Source organism: Agelaius tricolor, unplaced genomic scaffold (assembly GCF_023055355.1).
Source record: "Agelaius tricolor isolate 1412-34295 unplaced genomic scaffold, bAgeTri1.0.p SCAF_15, whole genome shotgun sequence".
NCBI classification, from domain to species: domain Eukaryota; kingdom Metazoa; phylum Chordata; class Aves; order Passeriformes; family Icteridae; genus Agelaius; species Agelaius tricolor.
In genome coordinates this window covers 21,660,754-21,672,866 of record NW_027269275.1, presented here as the reverse complement: position 1 = coordinate 21,672,866, position 12,113 = coordinate 21,660,754, and the positions used below count along the sequence as shown (strand labels likewise).

At 50.4% G+C, this 12,113-nt stretch overlaps 1 long non-coding RNA gene across 1 annotated transcript; it reads right to left on the bottom strand.

Moving 5' to 3' along the window:
- Positions 1-5,600: 5,600 nt before the first annotated feature.
- LOC139596548 (uncharacterized) lies at positions 5,601-11,887 on the bottom strand. The gene is made up of 2 exons (XR_011681343.1): positions 10,468-11,887; positions 5,601-8,792 (listed from the first exon to the last, which is right to left on the bottom strand). It is a non-coding gene; the product is annotated as an uncharacterized lncRNA (long non-coding RNA).
- Between the last annotated feature and the right edge of the window lie 226 nt (positions 11,888-12,113).

Here is a 12,113-nt window from a genome sequence, read left to right as displayed (position 1 = left end):
CACACACTGAAGTGCCAAGCACAGGCTCTGGTTTTCAGGAGCAATGGATCTGTGCAGCCTCTGTGAGCACCACATGGATGCTGGATGCTGAGGAAGGGGAAGCAGAAGCTGTAAAATGACTACACCCATCACTGAGAGGCACATGCTCTCACGAGAGTGAGGGGAAACCCAGAAAAAAAAGATGAATGCTGGACTGAATAGCCAGAGGAGCACAGACAAACGCAGGAGTAAGCAAAGGCTTTAAAAATTTAGCAGGTTATTCTGAGGTCCTGGTGGCTACAGTGATGCTACTGCCAAGCTGCAAACCAGAGCAGTTTATGATGGAAGATCATTGACACAGAAATCAACCTGGTTGCTCAGTGTCTGCGTGATGAACAGCACCAAAAAGGGCCTCCCCACACCCGCTGGCTTTCACCTCTTTACCACTGCCATGAGACAGTCCTGAGCTCACAACTGTGCCTCCACTGCAGCTGCTTTGAGCACTTACCTGCATCCACTGACTGACCATGGCTGCAGGCAAGTGTGAAAATACCGAATAACAACCAAGAACTTCACTGGAAAAACCCTCAAGGAAATTCTTGAGATTTCCTGAGGACACAATTTCCCCCAGGAAACACCTGAGATGCAAATATGAGGACTTGATACACATGGCTGTATCACCCTGCTGTTCACTTTAAAGTCAGTTTATATATGTTCACTGGAGACCAAGGACATGCAAAAAACCCCCACAGGTGAAGGCTGTGGCTTTTGAAGCTGCTGCCAATGGCTCCATGGTTGCTTTAGGGACAGCTGAGGCACATCTGTCAATAGTGAGAGCCCTATCATCTCTGGATAAAGCAATACACAGTACTTACAAACACTGTAATAGAAACCTTTTCTGTGAACATGTTGCAGCCATGATGCAGAGCCCCACTTCACCCATTTTCATGGCTGAGGCTTTAGCAAGGAAGCAAACCTCAGCTCCAGTCTCCTTTTCAGGCTGTATGAGCTGTCTACCCCAAACCACCCACCACCCCAGACACCCCTGATTCTGCAGCTCAGCGTGAGCCCTCATGAAAACAGCTCTTCTGAGGGGACAGGGATTCCCAGCACATGCTGTCACTTACTGGAACACCCCTCTGAATCCTGCATTTCAGAGAGGTCACCTGCCTGGAGCAAGGCCTGCAGGTGAGAGAAAGCAGCTTGAGCTAAGGCAAGTAGATGGCCCCTGGAGAGTGTAGAGCAGACACAGGCAAAGGGCTCCAGGGCAGGGCAGGGCAGCAGAGAGGAGAATTGACCTTACCTGGGCTACAGCCTGCACTGGCAGACAGCAGGAGCCAGCTGAGCTCAGGCAGGGAGCAGCAGCACGGGGCCCTGGCTGCCCTGGCACAGGCTGGGCTGGGTTAGGGTTGGGGTTGGGGCACAGGGTCCCCCTGCAGTGGCAGCCCCATGGGCAGATTGAGGGCTGCCAGTGGAGCCCCCCTCCCTCTGAAGAGCTCCCAATGGCACTGAGGTTCTGCCAGAACCTCATCACCATTGCTGACAGGTTTCAAGGTGAGATGGAAAAGTATCATGCAGCTTAAAGTAAAAGATAGGAGGAAGACTTTAACCTCACTGTACAATCATGCTAGCTTTGTCAGAATAAAAGTCAGAGCAAATCCTGCTGCCTCACAACTTGCCACTGAGGAAAGTGCTCAGGCACAGACATTTTCCATTGGCTGCCCCTGGCAGGCACAAGGGAGAGACTCCAGCATCATATCAGCACAGCAGCAGCACCAACAAATCCTGCAGCAGTAGTGGAAGGCTGTCGTGATGCAAAGCAACAAGATCACACAATATGTCCAAGAACCCTTGGAAAGGCAAAGGCTCTCAAGATATTGCAGAGGGAAGCTCAGAATTGCTCTCAGTTCATTAGGCTTTGCCTGAGGGGTTTTCTTCCAATATTAACTACAAACAAGCTTAAGGTTTCGTGCATGCAATGCAGAAAGGTGAAGGGGAAGGTTTACCAAAAGCCATTTGTAAATATGCTAAGGCAATTCATATCTGTTTTTAAAACTCATCAAATATCCTGTGTACTAAGTCACCTTAAACAAGACCGTTGAAAAAGATCTGTCAATACAACAGCATCTTTTTCTGCATAGAAATTTTACATCAATGCTGGCTAAGAGTCTGTGCATAAATTACAGATGGCAGAACACAGAGTGCAATTTCCTTCCCTCCAGGCACCGACACTGTGTTCCCCTGCAGCCGCCTGCTCCTCCGAGCTTTATGACCCCGGTGAGATGAGCTCTCGCTGATTTTTTCCTCGTTACATTCTGATATTTCAAAGCATGGCCTGTTCTCACTCCCATCTCCCTGCTTCACATTATTAATGAATTGGAAAGCAGACATCATTAGTTTTTGGAGACCATTTCTTTTAAAATTTACAGAACCCTTCATCTGAATCCCCAGAGCCAGTCTGCTGTTCTCATCTTGGAATCTTATTAGCATCATATCTCCTGGATCCTGCCATGCAAACTGCATTGCTATGCACTTTCCAGCACTTGACCCTTTTGCGGACGGAATTAATTTTCTCTTTGAAGCCGGAGCAGCATGCTGTTGTGCTTGTTAAAGGAATAAAACCCAGGGTGGAAGAGAGGAAATAAGCAGAGGTTATTCTCAGTTAAATATAGGCCACAATGAGTTTTATATAGGCAGGCTGAGAGAGATTGGCCAAAAGAAATAATAGATTGATGACGCTTTATTACCAGAAACACTTCCCAAAATAGCAGGCAAATAAACTGATGGATAATGCTCACTGGGAATTTCTGGGTTTAGCTTCTCCTGTTCAGCAGCATCACCCTTCTTTGCAACAATCTGAATCTGCCACCTGTTTCAGTAGGCAAAATACCCCCAGAGTTCTGGTGAATTAATGGTGACTTTTGATGGAATTAATCTGAAAAATGCAAAGAACCAGAATTTGCTCCTTGCTCCCAGCAATGGAAAGGTGCCCAACTTCCTGTGAAGTGCCTAAATGAAAGCCCTGGTACAAAGAGGTCTTTCTCCAAAAGAGTGTAATATCTAGCACCCCAAGAACATCTGTGTCATTGCTACTATCCCCTTAAAAGGCACAACGTCCCTAACACCTGAAGTAAAGTAGTACTAGAAAATGTAAAGTGTTTGTTGCTCAGTCTGGGCTATTTCTTATTGCGCAGGACTCCTGGAACTGAAAAACATCCCTCCCTCATCTGCAGGGTTTTTACAATTTTGTTCTTGCTGTCTGGTTTCAGCAGCAATCTTTACTATGACTGCTCTAGAGGAAGTTCCTTAGATGAAGACTTCATCCCTTTCCAAAAACTCATCAGGAATATGTTAAGAAAAACAGCAGAAATTTATCAACATAACTTGCAAAAAATACAAAGCCAGAGAGCCCAGAATAGCAGAGCAAGTCTTACACCTTCACTATCAGTAATGGGACCAGGCTGCACTCGGGAGCTGGAACAGGTTCACACCCCTTGCATGGTTCCCACCCCTGGCTGTGGGGTGGGTCACCAGTTTAAACCAATAGCTGACTGGATTGCTCTCTCTTTATGGCTGGGCAGTGGTCCAAGTGGAAGGAGGAAAGAGGAATCCAGCTCATCCCAATCACACAAGGAAGCCACAACCCTGGAGTCCTACTCATGTCATGGAATCTAAAGGAAGAGTAAAAGCTCCTGAGCCAGGCAGGACTGAAGCAATTCATTCCTCTCTGTACACACCTGCCCTGTCCATCAGAGCCAGCCCAGAGCTCAGCCCTGGAGATGGTCCTTGCCTTTGAAGGTTGATTTTACCTTATTTAGCTCACAAACAGCGAAATCTTGACAGCACCATCCAGACACTTCTTCCAACACTCCAGAAGCCATGTCAGAGGCATACCCAGCACCCCAACCACCTTTGCCTCCCCTTCCTATCTTGCCATGACCCATAACATTGGTCTGCCTGGGAAAGAAAAGATCCCAGGCACAGGTACCTCAGGCAGGGGTGGGACAGTGCCTCATGGTGAAGAGCAAACCCAAATGCATTTTCCAGGCTACCGTGCTAGTAACACTGGGTGAGCGAGTATCATGTCCATTACCTTATCCTTTAACCTGTCCTCCAAAGAGTGAGAGCTGGTACTCACTGTCTTCTCCTCTTCACCTTCTGGAAGCGTGGCAGCTGGTGCAGAATGATTCAGGCAAACAGTGTTACAGCAGCAGCAGTGCCAGAGACAGACTGGCAAGAGCTTATGAATAGCACAGAGGATGATCTATAGCCAAAGCCATGGGCAAGTGCTAGCCATTAGTCTGGGTGCTGGTAATGCACTCCCTGAGTCCATTACTCACCAATCCATCAGGCAGCCTGCTACAGACAGAGAGATTCCAGCACTTCTAAATCTGCAAAGCGATGGCTGGCAGCCTGCACTACATGCCCTAGGTTACAAGGGCATGGAGGAAGACAATTCATTTTATGTCATAGCCAGTATTTCTTCTTCTCCTTTTTTGTGTGTACTTAAGAAATGGACCTTCTATTATCTGCAGATTGATAGCCAAGAGAATGCTCTGGTGTCTCTGATCACATTTACTACTGAGAAAGCTTTCAAAGGACAATGAACCTCGCAGTTCTCATTAGGTGGACTAAGTATGGGAACATGCACAAGTGCAGATGGAATTTCTAATTTATGAACAGTGCTTACAGTAGAACTATTTTAGAAAAACACTACAATTACAAGACATTATTGGAACATTGGATATGACAGAATCAAGGTTGCCAGAATAGTCTGGGATATTCTGCATAAGCATTTGCTATGGGCTCTGATGCACATCTCACACTATCCTGTACTTATTAATTCATACATGCACAGAAAAGGCATCAGTCACTGCTTCCTACCACAGCTCAGTGTGTGGCTCCAGCTCCAACTTGCATTTAGTGCCCACTTTTCAAACCTCTCACAAAACTTTGCTATTAATCTGCTTGTGACATTTCTATGACATTCATCACTCTCATTCTCCAAGGGCAGTCCCTAATCTCAACACCCTTGCAAGAAAAAAGTTTCATCATCTGCACTTTCCAAGTGCCAAACAGAGACAGAGAGAGACTCAAGAGCAAGACTCGTCCTCTAATTTTGGTTCAAGGTGTCTAGCTCTAATTTGTGATGCACTTAACAACTTTGTAGCACTTTGTATGTTCCAAGCAAAACTGTGAGTGCTCGGCAATTCCACAAAGAAATACATTCCTGCTCTGGTGTGGAAGACAAGGAGCTGTCTGCAAGGATCCTGGCTTGTGTGCTGCCTCCAGTGACACAACCACCCCTCCAACCCTGCGGCTGCATCTGGCACTAAAGGCCACTCCAGGCCACTCCAGGCAGCTCTGGAGCCACTGCTTGACGTCCACCAACACTTTCAGGTTCCACAACAGAGGGATGAGGAACCCCTCACATGACAACCACTCACCATGTTTGCCACAGGCTGATCCATTTCCATTGCAGGATCTGTGCACACAGCAGGTCACCAAAGAACAGGCACTCACACCTGAGGCTGGGCTGAATCACACCAGCATGGCAGGTTCTGTGGTTTGGGAATGTAGGTCAAGAAATGGCAAGCAATCAAAAAGAGAATCTTTCCATGGAAAGTGTCAATACTACTTTTATGTAACAATATAATTCAATATTTACATGCAAATTGAACACAGGAACTTCACACATTACTATACAAATAGGAAATTCATTTTGAATACCTGGTTCTAGGCACCTCTTTAACTTTCCTTTGCCACAGCCAAAGTGTGTAATGATGAACACACCAAACCCTCCCTCTTCTTCAACCTGATGCTGTTTTCTCCGTCCACAGCTGCCTTGACATCTGTTTTAACTTTGTATTCAAGAGTCTGAGCATAAATAGGAAATGCCACTCATGTCCAACACAGGTGGATTCATGTTGCAGTAAGCACCTGAAATTTCTCATTTCATGCATTTTGAACACCCAGATTTGTAATTCAAAACCACTGGCATGTTTTTGTTTGTTTTCCTTTTTGGGAGTCAGTCTGGCCTTAGAAGAAACAGGCATGAGAAGCATGAGGCATGGCCAACACAACCATTGGAGCTCCCACTCCCTGCCTGGCCAGAACGAGGACTGGGAAGCAGGGAAATGGAAGAACAAATGACAAATGGAAAAAGCATATGAGCCTGGCAGAACTAAAATCAAAGCTCTGCCATCCCAAAGAACATCCCCATCCCAAAGAAGGAGGAAGAGGCACACAGTGATGAAATGGGAGCAGTAGGAATTCATTTGCCTTGGAGGCATCCCTACACATGAACTCACACAGGCACAGAGGAAACCTCACTCTGCTATTCCTGCAGGGAACCCTCACCCTCAGGCTAACCCTAAAGCAAGCATTAACCTACTTATTGTGCCCTGGGGCAGTCTGTAGGGTGAGGAAGCTGCCTGTTTGGGAGGAAGGGGAGCAGATGTCACCTCAGTACAGCATCTGAGTACATATTGTATGGTCACCTGAGAGCAACAACACGAACCTCTTGTCATTTTGGCAGAGTTGGGCTAAGGCAGGGCACCCTCCCATCCGTTTTGAGCCATCTCCTTCCTGAACAGATAAAGTGTAACTTCATTAGAACAAAAGTGTCACCATTTTAGGAGCCCTTTTCTGGGGCAGCTTTGGAAACTTCAGCTTCTTCCTTCTGCCATTAAAGCTCTCTGAGCAGTGAGGGCCCAGGCTGAGTCACCTGTGCCAGGTCTGTTCCGCTCATCTCACGGCATGGGAGAGGGACAAGGGACATGACCACCCACCCAGTTTGCAAAACCCTCCCAAATCTCAGCTGCTCTCAAAGAGCCAAACACCACCTGCCAAAGTGAGCGAGTGCCAAATCTCCCTTCTCTGGGCATATGCTCGTGAGTTTGAGCAGCCTTTGTCCCTTCAGAAGATTTGTCCTGCATCACCTATTTCTCTGGCTCACCAGCAAACCCCAAGAACCTGCTGCTATCCCAGATCTTCAGGATCAAACACCAGTGCTTCCATTCAAGTGTATGATGGCAGCAGCAGGAGATACTGCTGCAGTTTTTAGCAGGGGTCATCATGATGCTGCCTTTGAGACACATCTGTAGGTACTGGAGCAGAAAGTCCCAGTGCTGGGTCTGGGGACAGCACAGTGACAGTGGCAAAACAAAGTAAACAGAATCACTGAGCTGGCAAAGTGAGTGGGCACCACTAGGCAGGGCAAAGCACGAGAAAGGGTGACAGTGTCTGGGGAGCAGGAGGCACAGGACTGTGTGAGCAGCAGACAGGGCAGCAGCAGCTGGCACTGAGTGGCTGCAGGGATGACCTGCAGCAGCACTGCTGGCCTTGGCTGCAGCGCTTCCCCTGTCTGTGACAGCTGCAGCCAGCGATGCTCCTCTACCTGATACTGAAATAGACACTTAAGAAAGGAACACATGGCCTAAGGAAGAGAAACACCAGATCTCTCCAGATAGGAGCCTAATCCTACAAAATCTGCTCCTTCAGTCACTGAAGAAAAGTCTAAGTGGCTGAATTCCACTGAGCCAAGATATTTAACCATATAATTTCCAATCCGAGCAATCTTTACAAACACACATCAGCTGCAGTGAGCACTGTGAAGAGAGTACCAGAGCCACAAACAGGCTGGTCTGATGCTCGGGACCTTAACACCAGGATGAATCTTAACAAGGATCCTGATTTCTGCCTGGGAATTCAGCAGCCTGTCCTGTTTTGCTGAAGAAGCTGTCCACACAGCACCACTTTGTTCCCCAGGTGTGCAGCATCCTGATAAAATCTGCCTGCAGCATCTTTGATGCTTTTGAGTAATTCTTTTGATACAGAATTGTGCTGTATTGCCTCATCTCACTGAATCTTTGCCTCCATCAAACCAGCACCAGTGGTCTGGCTGTCATCCTGCCACCCTAATTTTATCTGCACCAGGAACATGGGAGCTGCACATTTACACTGTGATTGTTTTAATTTTATTTATTTTCTCTGTCCTGCAAGTGATCAGCTTCCTTCTTTTTAAAGCCTGCAGTCAGCTTTAATCTACTTAGCTGGGAATTATGAGAGATTTGTTAAAGATTTAAAGATTTTACACACTTTGCTTAGAACTATAACCATCAGGCAAAAAGGCCCATGCAGGCAAGCTGTTCCTAATGCTGGGCACATCCCTCAGATGTGCCAAGGCTGGTGATGTGATGCCAGTGGCTGATGCTTTTTGCTGGCACACTGGTGCCCTCATGGACCTGCTCAGACAGTGCTTAGAGTCTGTCTGTACATCACCCTTCTTCTGGAAGACTGAATAAGGGAGGGAAAGAGCTGCCAGCTCAGAATGTGGGTCATTGCATTGGCATCAGCAGCTGCCACTGCCACAGAGTTTGGCATCAACAAGAGTGGGAAATTGGGATTATCCATCCAGCCGAGGCTGGTGTTGCCTGATGGTGCATGCCTTGCCCAGGAGAGGTGGGAAGGAAACTGCAGTTTCCTGAGAGCTCTCTGTGACTGTATCCTACTGCTCAAAACAGCATTGGTACTGGGAGAATGCAAGCAGGAGGTGGAGTGACTCTAAGCTGAATGGGAACCCTTGTTGGAAATGATAACAACAGGCAATGCCAGTATGGCTAAACTGTGCTCTGCTGGGGAGCCCCAGGCACAGAGGAGCCACAGATCCAAGGCCCTGGATCTGTGTTTCAGACAATTTATCTCATTGAGGGACAGAGAGCAAGTCCTGCACACCAAGGCCCCAGGAAGTCCCAAGGATGGAGCTGCAGGGAATTCTTCCAATGCCACAGGTGAGGAACCACAGGAGAACTCTGGAAGAGAGCAACAGGAATCTGTCAGGTGTGCTCTGTTCAGCTGGCAAAAGCCACCACCTCAATAGAAACCCAGAGCATGAATGAGCAGCGGTGTGAGAGATTCCCCATGAGCTGTCCCTTGTTACTGACCTGCAGAGACCAGACAATCCTGTCTGGCAGACACAGGTTTTGGTGCCCCTTCTGGATGACCTTTCCTTCTCCCACCCAAAAAAAGCTGTTTCATCCCTAAACATTCTCCAGCCCTTGGTGCAGCATCAAAACCACAACAGAACATTCATGTGTTTTGGTGTTTCATAAAAATATCAGCAAGCAGCATAGAGTGTGAGCTGGGGACCAGAACCAGCCCACTGAACAGCCCAGAGTAGGATGGGGACTGGGACCAGCTCCTCATGCAGCCCTTGGCACAAGGAGTGAGACTGGGACCAGTCCCCAGGCGGCCCAGGACACGCTGGGGCAGCTCCAGACACAGCAATGGGCTCTCCCCAAACAAAGAGTGAGTACCCCTGGCACCTGCACATTGCCCCACAGCAAGAGCTCTTCGTGCCAGCCATGGCCCAGCCTTGGTGCTGGGCAGCCCTGACAGCCTGCCCATCCCTGGTCCCCATCTGGAGCACCACACCAGTCCAGTGTAGGATCTGCTGGTGCTACACCCAAAACCCCAACAGGGAAGCAGACATCCTTCTCTCCTTTCCAGCCTGCAGGAGCCTTTGTGGCAAGTGAAACAGGGTGGTTTGCCTTGAGGTTAAAAAGATCTCTGACTCCTGGCATTGCAGGATGTATCCACTGATCATGGAGCTTGGGGAATTCCCCAGGGCCACCATCCTGCTTCCTCCCACTGCCCTCAGCCCTTCCTGCTCTCCACAAAGCCCCCTACCTCCAGGGGGACACACCAGTTGTTCCCTGCCCTTGCACCTTCTCCAGGTCAGACTCAGCTGCTTTTCTGTGTCAGCAAGGACCAGCATGGGGACAGCCACCCCTCGGTGCAGGGGCAGGCACCAACCCTGAGCAGCAACAAGCACAAGATGCTGCAGAGCCTGGCTGTGCTGCTGCCTCTCACTGGCATGTCACACAGACTACAGGATGGTTTGCCTTGTACCTGATGTGAGGGTCTCTCCATATTCCCACACCAGAAATCTGCAGCCACAGGTAAAGGCACAGTCTATGAACTCACTGCTTTGTCCTGGGGATGCTCAGTGTGACTGCCACTGTCACTGCCTGTACCTGCATCCGCTAAACAAACCACACACACAGCCACAGTATTTTGAAAATGATGGAAAGTGTGGGATTCTTCACTTTGGAGACATCTAACACCAAAAATGATTTGGAACCAGGGAGACAAACATTTGGGTTTTACAATTGAAACGCAGACTCTTGAGAACAGCAAATCACACTTGCTTGCCCAAAAGCCCTTTCAGGCACTTCCCAGAGCTGAGGAAGGCTGACACTGAGCTCTCCTGTGCTCTCCCATCCCTCTGCTTCTCCTCAGATGCTGCCCAGAGCGGCAGACTGTGACCCACACAGCTTTCCACGGGCCTGCACATTATCATCTATCCCTGTGCAGACAGCTCAGTGGCTTGCCCAGGTGCAAGATCCCAAATGCACCCTCTTGGTGCTCCCCAGATCAGCAGACATGCAAAGAAGAGGGAGAAAAGAAAAGAAAATTTCTTAATACCTGCCTGAATGTCCGGATATTCCAGAGCCTTTCCAGTGCTGACACCGTGGCGTTGGGCAGGACCCTCCGGGTCCCTCGGCTGGCAGTGCCAGCCCTGCGCTGCGCCTGCAGCTGTCCCCAGGGTCACGGGGCTCAGATCCGAGCAGGGACGGAGCTGGCACAGAGCAAGCCAGCAGGAATCCATCCCACTGCGGGTGGCGAGGGGCTCCGGGCGGCTCCTCAGCGCACACCGCGCCTGTGAGCTCGCTCACCTGAGCGGTGCCGGCCTCCGCGGCCGGTGACAGCCCCGGGGGACGCGAGGGAGCCCGGCTGAGCCACCTGTGGGGCTGCCCGTCCATCCAGCCCGCCCATCCAGCCCGCTGCCCGGGCCCTGCCTCCTCAGAGAAGTTCGAGGGGAGCAGGTGGGAGCTTGGTGGAGGGAGTAATGGGAAATAAATAAAGCACGAGGACAGGGTGGGAAGGGGGGCTCCGCTCCCATTCCCAGACGTTTGCACTCCCAGACTCAGGCGGACTTTGCAAAGCAAGTGTGGACCCTCCTGGCAGGGCAGCCAGCAGCTGCCTCTCCACGCCGCAGTTTTTATAAATTCTGGGAAACACTTTTAGACAGACACTGGCACTCATAAATTATACAACTCATTTGCATATTCCAGTCATGAGACATTATGCAAATGTGACCTGATTTGCATAATGGATTCCTCTTGTCGCTTCACTTGCTTCATGCTTTTAAAAAACAAAATGAAATAAAATGAAAGCACAGGAAGGTGAAAGCAGCAAGTTCCCAGCGCTGCTGCGCCTCCTCCTGCCACACTGTCACCTTCACCAGCGGCACACTGGGGCAAGGGAGAGTGAAAAACCGAAGCCCAGATGGGTTATTTCTCTCGTAATCACAACAAACCAACTTTGCCTTGGTGTTGATGCTTCACCCCAAGCCACACACCGGAGCCGATGAGGGGAGCTGAGTTCTGGCGGGCAGGACCGGCCGGCGGCGGCCGGGGGCCCCTGGTGCTGCTCGCTGCCGTTCGGGGTGCCCGGGCCGGGACCGAGCGCCGAGAGCCGCCCGTGGCTGCCGAGGGCTCGGGGCCGCCGTGCCGCAGCTCCTGCTGACAGACAGGTGCCTGGCAGAGCGAGGGAGGGCTCGTGCCGGCTGTTGACAGCAAACAGAGCGGTGCCGGAAGGACGAGGCAGCGGTGCCAGCCGCCCGGCCGGCCCCAGCAGCCCTGGCAGGGCCGGCCCGGCCGCCGCCCCCGCGCCGCGCCAGGCGTAGCGTGCCAGGCGGCCGGACCCTGTGGGAAAACTTAACTGTAATTCTTCAGCTTTTAAAATCAATTAACCCGTGTGTTAATTAACATCAAGTCGACGGGAGGAGGAGGAGGAGGGGAGAGCGGGAGGGAGGAGGGAGGAAAAGAGCTGCAAGGGCGGATGGCAGCGGAGTTGGCACAGTGCCATCCATTCAGTGGCAACGCCACAGCTCCCTGCGATCGCGGCAGCGGGTATATGTTACGGGGGCCCTGAGCGCGGGCCAGACAGTGCCGTAGAGCCAAGGGAGATTATCCAGAGCCCCAGGAGCAAGCGGCAGGCAGCGACCGGAGGCACAAGTGCCAGGATTACAGACCAGGCTCCTCAGCCGAGAGCCCTTCCTCGGACGC